Below are 14,303 nucleotides of genomic sequence, written 5' to 3'. Positions count from 1 at the left end.
TAAGGATTTGCTGAACATTTTCTTAGGCCAGTATCAGAAGTGCGGTAGATGAGAAAAGTTTTCATAAGTGGGAGTTGTACCTGCTTGTCTACTAATTGTAGTGAATCTGTCAACTTTCTTTCTAGTGTATCAAGACTTTACTCTTCAAAATCATTCTCGGTGTGCTCTGAATTGCTATACTTTTAAGCTAACTACTTCTCAAAGTGCTGTTTAAAAGCTGACATCTTCAACCACATTTCAGGCTGAGAATATATCTAAATTTGCAAAGTCTCATTGGTTCTTGAGAGAGTGCTACTTTAAAAAATACACTTGACAGCCAATCTCTTGAAAATGATTTGTGCAGAAATTGTGTTCAAATTACTTTATGCCAAGACATTTAAGAGAGAATGTGGTTTTCTTTGTAATAGGCTAAAAATAATGATATCCTTTATCTTCAACTGAACATGTACATATGTTGTATAAGCTGTTGCATTTAAACAAATTGAAAAACAGTAGGATTCTGGCTCCAGTCCATAAAGAAACAAAACTTGCCCAGAATATCATTTTAAGCATTAAAAAAATACAATTAACTGTTATTTTCTACAAAGCTCAATCCTACATACAGAATCAGAGTGTCAACCAGGTCCAAGGCATCAAATTATAAAAGTTAATGTCTCAATAACACAGGGGAAACAGAAAAAAAACAGCTAGTGCACTCCAAGTTTTACATAGAGAAAAAGAGTGTAAGGGGAAAGTTCATTTATATTTCTACAAGTTGCTTTTGAATGGGCAATATGCTATTTAAATTGACCAACAGTCAATTTAATAGCAATAGTATGCAAATCAAATTCCTAAAATAATTCCCATCAGATATTTCACTGAATGTGTATCATGTGCAAAGTGATGCTAGATAAGGTACATGGCTCAGAAATGGATAAAACATATCCATTGCTTCAAATGCAGGATATCGATTTTTATTTATTTTTATTTTTATTTTTATTTTTTTTGGATATCGATTTTTAAAACAAAAAATGAATTATAACCAATTCCAATAATTTTTGGTAAGTTCTCATCACCAACAGCAGTTTTTTTTTCAAATGTATGGTTTTGTCTGTTTTTTAGCCAGAACCCCATCTTCAAAGGAAATCTTGCATAGCAACCCAGAAGGCAGTCAAAAATCCACAAATAACTTTAACTCCCCCAAAACTGAACTGCTAATTGCCTAGTGTTAACCGAAAACCTCACAAAAGTCAATTGATACATATTTTGTATGTGCATTATATGCTGTATTGTTACAATAAAGTAAGCTAGAGAAAAGAAAATGTTATTAAGAATCACAGAGAAAATACATTTACAGTCCTGTACAGTAAAAAATCCATGAATAAGTGGACCTACAGTTTAAACTGTGTTGTTCAAGTTTCAGCTATACATAAACCAAATACAATTGAGGCTATTCATGTTGACCTACGTTGGTTCCCCCACCTCTCCACAGTGCATCACAACCAAGGACTTCTGAAGGAACCCCTGGTGGTGGGGTGGGTGAGGTGGGGGGCTTTGAAGACTCCTGAGACCATTGGAGAAAGTGATCTGATCTGACCTCCACTGGTCTGAGTGGTCCATACTCCTTAAACATGGCATATGAGGATCCCTGGGTGGCGCAGCGGTTTGGCACCTGCCTTTGGCCCAGGGCACGATCCTGGAGACCCGGGATCGAATCCCACATCAGGCTCCCAGTGCATGGAGCCTGCTTCTCCCTCTGCCTGTGTCTCTGCCTCTCTCTCTCTCTCTCTCTCTCTGTGACTATCATAAATAAATAAAAAAATAAAAATAAAAATAAAAAATAAAAAAAAACCATGGCATATGGGACCTTCTTTGCTTTGCTCCTTTATTTCACAGCCTTACAAGTTCACCACCCCACCACCAGTCCCATGGTGCATCATCAGTGATGGAGTACCAACTGTTCACTGCACACACTATATACCATGTTGCTTGTTTCCTATGCTTTGTCCATGTTGTTCATCAGCAAGTGATCCCTTCATGTCCTGCACCTACATGATGAGTGCCCTGCACCCCACAACTCTTCACAGTTAGATACCCATCTAACTCCATATATGCATTCATTTTTGCCCTATCATGCTGGGTGGTAGTTATTATTCATGTGGCCTGAAACTGACTCATGAGTAACTCAAGGATCAAGAGAATATCGTACTTATAGTTGTACTCCAGCTTTTAGCACAGGTCCTGGTACATAATATGGGATTAATAAATATTGAGTGAATAAATAAAGATGGATAGATGGGTGGATGGACTGATGGATGGATGACATGTCTTGCTGTGCTTTAATCAAACTGGTGGAAAACATTTTTAAGTATAAATATATATTAAACTCATATTTTAAAAATTGGGATAAAGTACACAGAACATAAAATTAACCATCTTAACCCTTTTTCTTTAAAAAAAAAAAGATTTTATTTATTCATTCATGAGAGACACAGAGGGAGAGGCAGAGACACCAGCAGAAGGAGAAGGAGACTCGATCCCAGGACCCCAGGATCACGACCTGAGCCAAAGGCAGATGCTCAACCACTGAACCACCCAGGCATCCCAACATCTTAACCTTTTTTAAGTGTACAGTTCAGGGGCATTGAGTACATGCACACTGTGTACAACCATCATCACCATCCATCTCCAGAACTCTCCATTTTGCAAAACTGAAATTCTTATATAAACATACCTTCAAGAAATTTTTAATAATAGTTTAATGACCTAGGGTGTGGGATACCCAGCTTCTTCACTTCCTTTTTGCCCCCTCCTGCTTTATATTTCATGCCTTCTCATCCACACTTAGGATGTTCCTTCGTGAGAAATGTGGTCAATGTGGTTGAGGCATGTGGTCAATGAAACTCGTAGCTAGTAGTTTAGCTACTAGCTAACAGCTTAGGTGGTTCAAAATGAATTTTCTAAGCTGTTTTCCTAAGCCCTCCCTAATTCTTCATTAACTGTTAAGAGTCAGCTTTCACCCCTGGGACTGTTTTGGGCTTCATGGAAAGCATGCTGTTAAGGAGCATGTGTGTCAAAGGGCCTATATACAACACACGTAGCCTATATGTGCTATCCACGTGATTTTTTCGTATTTTGACATTTCTGAACTTAGAAGTTGCTTTACATGATGAGTGTAGAAAGAAGTGGTGGTATTTCTATTTTCTCCACCAGGAAACTAATCATTACATCTGTGGTGCATCTTAAAATCAGGGCATCAGAGAAATTAGAGCAAGCTGATAAATATTTCATGTTCATACAGAAAGTTTAGTTTAAAATGTTGGCATATCACGATCACACTTTCAATCCTACACGTAGAGGAGTGTAAAGCAAAAAAGTAAAAGGGCTTCCAAGGGTGACAAGTCACTCTGGTGAATGGAGGGAGGCTAGCACTGGGCAGGTCACCCTGACACCAGGCCAAGACCCAGTACTAAATGCCATCTCATGAAAATTTCTCCACTGCTCCAGCCTCATGTAATTTATACATGGGGAAATTAAAAGTTCAAACAGGGCTAAGCTGTCCCTCCACCAACATTTAATAACTCTGACCCTGCTCTAGAGTCTTCACCGGGAAATGAGTTGAAGGGCCAACTGGTCTCCTTTGCATGACTGGTTCTAGAAACTGTCTAGACTAGACAATGAGGAGAGCCCACCTCCTCCTGAGTTCAACTCTCCTACTTCCACTTTTGCAGCATTGTAATTTCAGTTCTGTTTTCCAACCTGGATCATTATTACTGCTTTCTACTTCCCAGCAGCTAATTACGTACTCCTCCAGGGAACCTAGGCCAGTGTGTGATGGGCCACGATTTAGCCAGACACAGCCTGAATGAAGTTCTCCTTCCTAGCTGTGACCAGCCCACATGCCTAGACACACATGAAGAAGCCACTCAATCCTTACCCACCGAAGGCATCGGTGGCCCAGATATCCACCTTCTTGACTACTGGTACACCTGTCCTGTGCCAAGTTAAACCTGCCAGCACCATCGCACCAGACCTTCCTTCACCAAGAAATAAGCCAATGGCATGAAAAAGGTCCCCGTGGTTGTGCCTAGGGTGCTGGTATCCATACTGTTTTTTGAGTATTCTAACATTAGGTCAGGCTGGACATCCCAAATCTTAGCGGTAAATAAGGGAAAGAACGCACGTATGCTTCATTTGAGAGGAGAAATGCAATGGCAGCATCGAAAATAGAAAGTTAAATCCAGCAATGAAATCTTGAAATTTCCCCTTGCAAAAAAAAGGAAGGGTGGGATTTAATATGAACACGAGTCAGATTTGCTGAAAAAGCTGTCTTTGTTCCTCAACAAAACCGAAGCTGCCTCTTTACAGAGGACTTACATTTCCTGAAATATTGTACTACAACTGACCCGTGTACATTGCTACAAGGCCCCTATTCCAAAAGCGTGCTCAAGGAGAACCAATGGTGTAAAGAAAACACATGACAGTTTTGGGGGCTGATTTCAGGTGATTGAGAACATCACCTATGATGCGTCTATCTTTTAAACATTTAAGTAATTTTAGCATTGCTTCACCTGCCAGACTAAATGAGTTATCAAAAGATCTCTGCCTTCTAGGGCACCTGGATGGCTCAATGGTTGAGCGTCTATCTTCTGCTCGGGTCATGATCCTGGGATCTCGGGATCCAGTCCCACATGGGGCTCCCTGCATGGAGTCTGCTTCTCCCTCTGCCTATGTCTCTGCCTGTCTCTCTGTGTGTCTCTAAAGAATAAATAAATAAAATCTTCAAAAAAAAAATCACTGCCTTCTGTGGGTGGGGGGATGGGTGAAATAGGTGAAGAGGATCAAGAGGACACTCAACATGATGAGCACAGAGTCACGTACAGAACTGTGGAATCGCTATTATCATACACCTGGAACTAATATCACAGTGTATGCTAAGTACACCGGAATTAAAATTGAAAACTTAAAAAAAAAAAAGTCTCTGTTTTGTCTTAAAAGCCTCCACCTGCCCAGAGACTGTGAATGATATTACAGTGAACAGCACACTGTCCCACTGCCTCCAGTGAGAAATAACTCCTCGGTTCCTCGGTGGTTCTCCCCTGCACTCCCTTTGTGGGACAGTGCCTTGTCCCAGGCTCTCAGAGTATCATGGTTTTGGCAGACAACTGACTGAAAATCTTGGCATACGGGTTTACTATAAGCTGAGTTTACACAGGAATAGAAGAACATCGGAAGCCCTGGAAAAATGAGAAATATTTCTAGGGTAACACAGAAGTTGGCCTTTTAGCTGGTGATTTGTTTTCATTTGTTCACATGCTGTGACTCATCATTGGAGCAACACAAAGCCGACAGTATCATTTCGAGTTCATTATTTTATTAAGCATCAAATCAGATGGAGGAAGAGTTTTCAGGAACATTGTCATGTGAGGGTTGTAAATTTTTTTTCTCTGGTATGATTTTATTTAATACTTTTACACGGGCAAAGTTGGTGCTTTCCCTCTACCACCTCCTTGTTTTTTAATTTCCAGAAAATAAGGTATTCTTGAGTAGGTTGGATCACCAAGTAGTAGTTCAGAAAAGGATGACTTTAGCCTTAATTCTTCTCCTCACTCCATATTTTATGGTAGTTAAGATATTTAAATTCTCTGGAAAACCGAATCCATTTATATGCTGAGTTTAAAAATATTAATGTCTTATTCAGAAGTGTTAAAAGGATTGATGAGTTAATGTTGGTAAATCACTTGGCAATTCCCAGGTCAAAGATGTGAAATGAACATTATCATTATTTGTTTCAGTGGAATCTCAATGATGAACTATGGTCTAGTGGGCCTAATTACGATTTTAAAAGCCCATTAACTTTGAGATAAGAAGGAGAACTTTTTGGCAGAACTCACTTTTATTTAAGTGAGTAAAGCTCATGTCCATGGTTATTAAAAACGTCATCCAATACCATGTAATAAGTTGATACAGGTGAAAGTTAACCAAAGGATGGATGGATGTATGAATGGATGGATGGATGGATGGATGGATGGATGGGCAGACAGTTGGTTAGACAAATGGCCAGGTGACAATCAAATACATATGCTCCTCCAATGTTTTATTATGACTACTTCTTTAGAACCCTGTCTTCCTAATCCAAATTATCCCTGCAGTAATAGATATTAGAATGTAATGGATTTCAATTATGGAATCAAATCTATGAGTTTGGGGTTGGGAATTTATAATATGGATTTTTCCAGTTTTTGGGATAATGTAAATCCTTTTCATTTACCATCTGTTGCTTTTCTTCCCTCTGTTGTCAAACTGATAAAACAAAGACTTTCTATTATATTGGACTTAGAAATTCTGAACTCTAAGAGGTAGTTGAAATTAATGAATAAATAAATGGATGAACAGGTAGGTAAGAGGTATCACTCAATCACAGTGTTGAAGAGCAGAAGGAACCTTAGAAGATTTCTCATACGTCTAGGAAAGACTAAACTTCAAACATGCCAGATGCATATTATTCTTAACAAACATTTATGAGAAATGGGTTCAGTCACTATATTAATGTTTAAGGACTTTTATGGTGTGGAAACTCTTCCTTACACTTGAGTGTCGAAAGTCAAGTTTATAACTTATCATGCATGCCTGATATAAAGTAAGGTTGTTCCCAAATGCACCCCTCAGAAAACAATGACTTCCCTTAATTTTTGAGTCTTTATAAAGCTTATCACATTATTTGTTGCTCAATAAATATTTTTTTGAAACAGTAAAATTCTCTTTATTGAAAACATATTCCCTTGAAACCACCTGGACCAACTGCTGGTTTTGCACGCTTATAAAAGTCAACTAACAGAATTTTTTCTTTTTTTTTTGCGGAAGAAAATAAATTTAACTAGTAGTTATTCTTGGGAGTATGACTTTACAGTCACAAACACGGGATGTCATTATAAGTTTAAAAAAGCATTTTAAAGATTGATTTCAAAAGCAGTAAGTTGAAGTTGTATAATTCATGAATAGATACTCGCTTGAAAAATGGAGAAAAAAAACTCTTAATAATATTGGTTGGGACTCATATTGTTACAGTAATAGTCCTCGATATATCATGCCTCTCTGTGTCCATGGTCACATTAACTGCGAGCTTGGCTATGTGAGTTGTTTTGGCCAGTAACCTATAAAAATATAACCCATAGATCTAGGAATGGTACTTGTGGCTGGGAATAAAATTCCTGGTGATAGTATCACACACACAGATTCAAAACACAATGAATCTTAAAAAACATAGATGGAAGTCAAGATGATATGCTTTGGAGAACTGTATGAGATGACTCACAAAGTGGTTCAAAATATGAAGAAGATACAGTATCTAGATGAAGATTTAAAATGAATTATTTCACATGATAGGAAAATAGACAAAAGGAATATTTCTAAATCTCTATATAACCTCAAATATGTTTGTGAGACTGAATAGCTTAAGTACAAATATGTTTGTTTTATCTAAAATTCCAAATCCTGGGGATCCCTGGGTGGCGCAGCAGTTTGGCGCCTGCCTTTGGCCCAGGGCGCGATCCTGGAGACCCGGGATCGAATCCCACGTCGGGCTCCCAGTGCATGGAGCCTGCTTCTCCCTCTGCCTGTGTCTCTGCCTCTCTCTCTCTCTCTGTGACTATCATAAATAAATAAAAATTAAAAAAAAATAAAATAAAATTCCAAATCCTTAAATGTTTATAGTCAAGTTGGAATAAAAACTCATTGAAACGGAGCCTGTTTATATGTTTATTGCCTGTTTCTTCCAGGAGAGTATGAACTCCTTGGGAGCAACATGGCACAAATAAATTTAGCGAGAATAATGTCAGATGGTGGAAGGTGTTATGAAAATAGTAAAGCAGGGTAAGAAGACGGGGTGCTATTTTGGATAGGACAGACAGAGAAGTGACGCTCAATATTCATCCAGGTCATTTTCCTGTTTGAACATGTTCAATAATAGCTCATCTGACTTTACCATTTACGGTTATTGCACAACCGCACTTCTAACCATCTAGGATTGGAATCCTGATGTCCTCCTGGGAGCTTTCTGAGCCTTCTCTCTCCTCTCCATCCTCCATTCCCCCAGTTACTAATATTCAACAAGCTATTTGCTCTATCCCTTCCTGTCTGGAAAATGACATTATTCCCTGCTCCAGTCTATCCTATATGCATGGGCCAGATTAATCTTCAGTTTTAATCAATTTATCTTCTTGTTTCAAAATCTCTTGTCACCAGTTCTTCTTTGATTCTTAAGTCCAGACTTTTCATCCTAGACTTCTTGATGGTCTACAATAAGACCTCAAAGTGCCTTTCCAACTGTATCTCACACTTTCCTCACCACAGGCTCATGGGCTGCTTCTTGTTTCCTGCACATACTCTTCATTTCCCAGAATCCACTTTGTGACTCATTTGCCTTTGCCACACGTACCTACCCATCCCTGTCACAAACTAACCCAAATCTCAAGTCCAATTTCAAAATCGTCTTCTCTATGAAAATTTTCCTGATCTTTCCAATCAGAAGTGATCACATAAAGCATGTTTTGAATTTTATTATACATATTATCACATTCTATCTTTTTAAAAAAGATTAGTTATTTGAGAGAAAGAGAGAGAGAGCACTCATGAGAGGGGAGGAGCAGAAGGAGAGGGAGGGAGAGAATCTTTAAGCAGACTCCCCACTGAATGTAGGGCACAGTCCCAGGACCCTGAGATCATGACCTGAGCTGAAGTCAAGAGTCTGATGTGGGGCACAGTCCCAGGACCCTGAGATCATGACCTGAGCTGAAGTCAAGAGTCAGATTCTCAGGGCAGCCCCGGTGGCTCAGCGGTTTAGCGCCGCCTTCAGCCTAGGACCTGATCCTGGAAACCTGGGATCGAGTTCCATGTCAGGCTCCCTGCATGGAGCCTGCTTCTCCTTCTGCCTGCCTCTCTCTCTCTCTCTCTCTCTCTCTCTCTCTCTGTCTCTCATGAATAAATAAATAAAATCTTAAAAAAAAGAGAGATCCTCAAACGACTGAGCCACCCAGGTGACCCTATTACATTCTGTCTTAATGCCATAATTACTTTTAAACTTTTTCCAGTCCCTTTGAGGACACAGACTGTCTGCTTCCATCACCGATCACCTTGTTATTCACGTATTACTTTGTTATTCCAAGTGTGGTCCCTGGACCAGCAGCGCTGGTATCCTCTGGGACCTTCTTAGAAATGCAGACTCTTGGGTTCCACTTCAGACCTACAAGAATCAGAAGCACCATTTAACGAGATTCCTAAGGTGATTCCTGTGCACTTGACCGCACTCACGGGAACCACTCACTAGCCACTTAACTGGTTGAATTGACTAGAAAAACAAAGTATCAAAACCAAAACAGGATTTACATAATTCATTCAAAGATAATTGTGAGTGACTAATGCTTTCACTATATAAAACCATATCAAAGCTATATAGACAGCAGACGGTTAACGATATCAACCTTCTGAGGGAGGAAAACAAATTTTGCGTTGGCCAACTAAATAGCTCGAGAAGGTTTTGTAGTTTTATAAAGCTTGTCTATTTATGGGTAGGAAGCCAGCACAGGACTTGCCCACTAGTGCCAATGGCATAATTCTCCTCCTGGAATGAATCGGTTGGCTGTGAAAATATTCACATCGAAGTTTTAGTGTCTTGTGTCACATCCAGTAGATTTATAATTCGGATGTGCTATAGTAAGATTTATCCTAATTTGACACAGCAATAGCACTGCCTTCTCTGCTCAGCCACACAGCTTGTGATTTTTTTTTTCCTATGTGGTAGACAGATCACGGTCAGGAAACACAGACCCAACCCCTGAGAAGTAAGTGGGTGCTTCCTTCCTTTAGGAATTGGGAAGTAGTGGAAGTCCAGAGAAACCTTCTAAAAGGGCCCCGTGCCGGCCACTAGAGGGCACTACAACGCGAACACAATCATCCCACCGAAGGCATTCTGCTTGTGAATTAGCAGCACCCCCACTTCAGTCTCCCACTCCCCCTCCTAAATGAACAGGGAGCTCACAACTTCAGTGATGTGGACTTACATCCGACCTCATTTATCTTTTTTTTATTATTAAAATTTATTTTTAATTTTATTTACTTGTCATGAGAGACAGAGAGGCAGAGACACAGGCGAAGGGAGAAGCGGGCTTCTCCGGGGAACCCCATGCCGGACTCGATCCCAGGACCTCAGGATCACGACCTGAGCCGAAGGCAGATGCTCAACCGGTGAGCCACCCAGGTGCACCCTTTTTTTTTTTTAAATTTTTAAATTTAAATTCAATTTAGGTAACATACAGTGTATTATTATTTTCGGAGGTAGAATTTAGTGATTCCTCAGTTGCATGTAACACCCAGTGCCCATCACAGGTGCCCTTCTTAATGCCCGTCACCCAGGAAGACCTACAAATGGCTAACAGACCTCTTTTATCTTTTAATATGATAGGCTCTGAAGTGAATAAGCTTGAGTCGTGGCATGAGGCAGGACTGCGGGCTGACCTACAACCCTGCCTGCGGGTGGCTCGGTGGCTACTCTTGAGAGGTCTCCTATTCTACGACTCCTGTCTCCCTCAGAAACACCTCAGTGGCAACAGCCAACAAGCCTGCAACGTCCACCTTGTCCCCCTGACTGTTTACCAATGTTCTCAGAACTTCCGACTGAGCTTATGTCTACTGCAAACGTGTTTTCCAGGGAGCAGGAGACAGAACAGCTCGGGCAGGAGGCCTGGAGGCAACAGCGTTCACCGTGAGGGGGAAGTGAGACGTCGGCCTGAGGCCTTCGCGGCTGCCCCACAACCAGGGGCGCCTCCAGGTAGCCTGGCTTCCTCCCGCCCCTGGCTTGTGAGGACGAGGCTCTGAGCTCACAGCCCGTCCTTCTCTTCAGCAGACTGATCTCAGCGCAGACTCTCGGGTTTCAGGGTTTCATCACCAGGCCGGGCGCCCTGAGGCAGCCAGGTGCTAGCTGGCAGCACAACACAGGAGGGCCACCCGCCCCTCGGCCTCAGGGCGGCGGGGATGCCATCCCCCCCCCCCCAAAGCCAGCTCCTCAGAAGTTCTGCGCCTCACACAAAAGGCTTTACCACAGAGTTTTCATACACGCTTCTCCTTCCTCAGAAAGCACCATTTGTTTGAGAATCCGTAAATAGCTCCTGCAGAAGACACAATTTGCTCAGATGTTTTGGAGCTACGGAATGTATTATGCTCACAGAACCAGGAAATAGCTGAATGTGAAAACAGGAACATCTCGAGTCACCTCTCAACTCTAAGGAAAGTGGAGCATTTTAGATTAAAAACAAAGTGAGCCCTTTGTTTACTGTTCTCTCTCTTAGGAACCTGTGCCCCATACTCCAAGGATGACGTTAGCATACCCATTTGTCACATACTACATGGAAAAAAAAAAAAAAACCAGTACTTCCAAGTTCTAAGCCTTTGAGAGGCACTCCCTTCTAAGATAGAAACAAGTTTAGAATACAAGCCTTTTTTCTTTTTTCTTTTTTTCTCCCAATATGTCAAAAACCCAAGGAGAACCAGAATGGGCCCTGAGATCTGCTTTCTCAGAGTTCTGTCCATGGGTTTCCAGACACCACCAGCAACAGCCAGGCCCTGCCTCCTGCAAGTCGGGGTGGGTGCCAGAGCCAGAAGCATCAGGAAAACGTACAACAGAGACTGGGAGTGTGCCTTGGACCCTCTGCCCCCCACCGCCCCCACCTCACCAGAAACAAACAACATCCATCACTTTCTAGGAACTTGTTAGTGGCTGGGATCACGTGTCCTCCTTGCACTCAGGTTTCATTTTTTTTCCTTTTTTTTTTTTTTAAAGGTTTTATTTATTTAGTTGAGAGAGACAAAGCATGAGCCAGGGAGACAGAGGAAGCAGCAGACTCCCCGCTGAGCAGGGAGCCCAATATGGGGCTCCATCCCAGCACCCTGGGATCATGATCTGAGCAGATGTTTAACTCACTGAGCCACCCTGGCACCTCTGCACTCAAGTCTCTTTTGACCAAGTATTTTGTAGCAAAGATGTGGTTGAGGGGCCCATCGGACTTAAGGAAAATATCTCTTCTGTATCTGGTCTTTCAGTGCAAGCACGCCTCAAAAGTTCAGCCAATGGCTAGGGAAACGTTTGGGGCATTCAGAGCCCCCTCTGTGCCGACAGAGCTCATCTCATGTAGGAGTTTTTCAGCTCCTGACTTGAGGAGGCATATTAAAAACCCAGCAACATGTTTATCTTCATCAAACAATGAACGGCCTTTCAAACAAAACCCGACAGGACACAGATTACTGTTCGTGCTAATGGAAAGTGATCAAAAGCCCCAAGATGCTTTCGTTAGCTCACTCTGAAGCCGGTTCCTGCTTTAGTTTCTATGTCGAGCACATCAAAAGAACACAGATATCACCGGAGACTCGAAATGTTTAAAGTCTCTGGGACGAATGAGAAACTACCCTTGAAACTACAGAAGATGAGGAGCAAGAATTAAAGGCGGCGCCTACCTTCCCCTGCAACACAACACAGCGCAGTCTATTAACAGGTGAGCCTCATTGTCTAAATAGATACGTCCCCCCGAAGATGCCAGAGGCTCCTGATCATCTTGCTACTCTAAAGGAATCTTGCTTACAAATCAATCTAATGAATCGTGGTGAATTAACGGGTGCGTAGGAAGCAGCTGAAAGGATTGCGAAAGGCCAAGGATCTTCCAAGCTCAGCAGGCCCTATCCTATGCCTTGCCCGGTCTTCCGTGCCCAGCAGGCCCCATCCTATGCCTTGCCTGGCCACTGCAAGGGGGAGACCCTTTGAAAGAGGCAGCAGTCACCCCATCCCACTGCCTGCCTCCCCTTCCACTACCCCTTATTCATTTCCCAGAGTTAGGAGTCTCATGTTTTGTCACCCTCTCTGATTTTTCCCACTCATTTTCTCTCCTTTCCCTATAATCCCTTTCATTATTTTTTATATTCCCCATATGAGTGAAACCATATAATGGTTGTCCTTCTCTGATTGACTTACTTTCCTAATACATTTCACACTGGGGATTAGGTTTCAACATGTGAATTTGGGGGGAACACAAACATTCAGTCTCTAGCATTCACCAAACACCAAAGCTCACAAATACATGAATCAAATACCGATGTAACTGAAGATAGGGGCACCTGGATGACTCAGTCAGTTAAGCAAACAACTCTCTGGCTCTTGGTCTCAGCTCAGGTCATGATCTCAGAGCTGTGAGATCGAGGCCTGTGTTGGGCTCTACACTCAGCACAGAGTCTGCATGAGGTTCTTTCTCCTTCTCCCTTCTCCTTCTGCGTCTCCTGCTTATGGCCTCTCTCTCTCAAATAAGTACATCTCAAAAAAAAAAAAAAAGAGAGAGAGAGAGAGAGAGAGAATCTTGAAACCAGAAATACAGGCATACCAGAAATATTGTAGGTTTGATTCCAGATCACCACAATAAAGCAAGTCAAATAGTAAAAAAAAAAAATTAAAATTAAAATTAAAAAAGAGGCAGCAGCAGGGTAACCATGAGAGTGTGACAACAAGGGTGGCGTTATCGAGGCCAAGGGCATGTGCGGGAGAGGGCAGCGACTTCAAAGCCCTCCTACTCTAGTGCACTGTCTGCGTCTCTGGCTTCAGATGCCTGCTTCACCGAGCCGCACAGGGAGCAGGAGGAAAGGCACAGTGTTAGGGGAATCCTGGTGTCCCCTGGTGGCATCTGTCTAGCTCCAGCCGACTTTCAGGGGACAGAGATGTGGGGCTGATGGAGTCCTGGAGCCCTGGGAGCCCAGGCATCATCTCCAGCTCCCTAGAGCCAAGAGGTGCTGGGTGTGGGCTGCACACACAGTGTCTCTGGGTTGTCCTCTACCATTTGAGACCTGCACCTGGCAGGGTGACATGACTCGCTCCGGCAAGGAAAATGGGATGCAGTAACCTTCCTCCTCTCTGCCATCAGACAGCATTTTTTTTCCCTCATTCTCAAATCAAAACTGGCTCTCTCGTCAGGCCAGAAGGCCCGAGAAAGTGGTGCGCTGCGGCCCTGCGAGGCTCGGAAGAACTGTGGCCTTGCAAAAATTTGACGAACCAACAGGACACTACCACTGGCTTTCCAGCGCCGTGGGGAGGTTGTGTCTGATGGCAAGGCGAGCCCACAGGACAGAGACAGGTCTCACAGCGTAGACAGGGAGCCCTCTCTTAATCGGGGGCGGGATGCAGCATCACACATTGAATTTTACTTTTCTGGCCCACATTTAAACCATTTGATCTCCACTAGAGGGCCTGGGTGGAGATGAAATTTCAGCCTGACAATTGGGTTTTTGCTGCTGAT

The 14,303-nt window shown here is 42.4% G+C and overlaps 1 protein-coding gene across 6 annotated transcripts in view; it reads right to left on the bottom strand.

Moving 5' to 3' along the window:
* Positions 1 to 14,303, bottom strand: part of ATXN1 (ataxin 1) — a 402,302-nt gene that overhangs the window by 165,654 nt on the left and 222,345 nt on the right. Inside the window, exon 1 of one of the 6 annotated variants that reach the window (XM_055321817.1) lies at positions 9,052 to 9,069. The exons of the other annotated variants lie outside the window; for them this stretch is intronic. The gene's annotated coding sequence lies outside the window, so the exon portion shown is untranslated. Of the gene's footprint in view, positions 1 to 9,051; positions 9,070 to 14,303 lie in introns of those variants that run through there. 6 annotated transcript variants of the gene reach the window in all.

The sequence above is a fragment of the Nyctereutes procyonoides genome, unplaced genomic scaffold (genome assembly GCF_905146905.1).
Source record: "Nyctereutes procyonoides isolate TBG_1078 unplaced genomic scaffold, NYPRO_anot_genome, whole genome shotgun sequence".
Classification (NCBI taxonomy): domain Eukaryota; kingdom Metazoa; phylum Chordata; class Mammalia; order Carnivora; family Canidae; genus Nyctereutes; species Nyctereutes procyonoides.
This window is presented reverse-complemented; position numbering and strand designations above follow the sequence as displayed.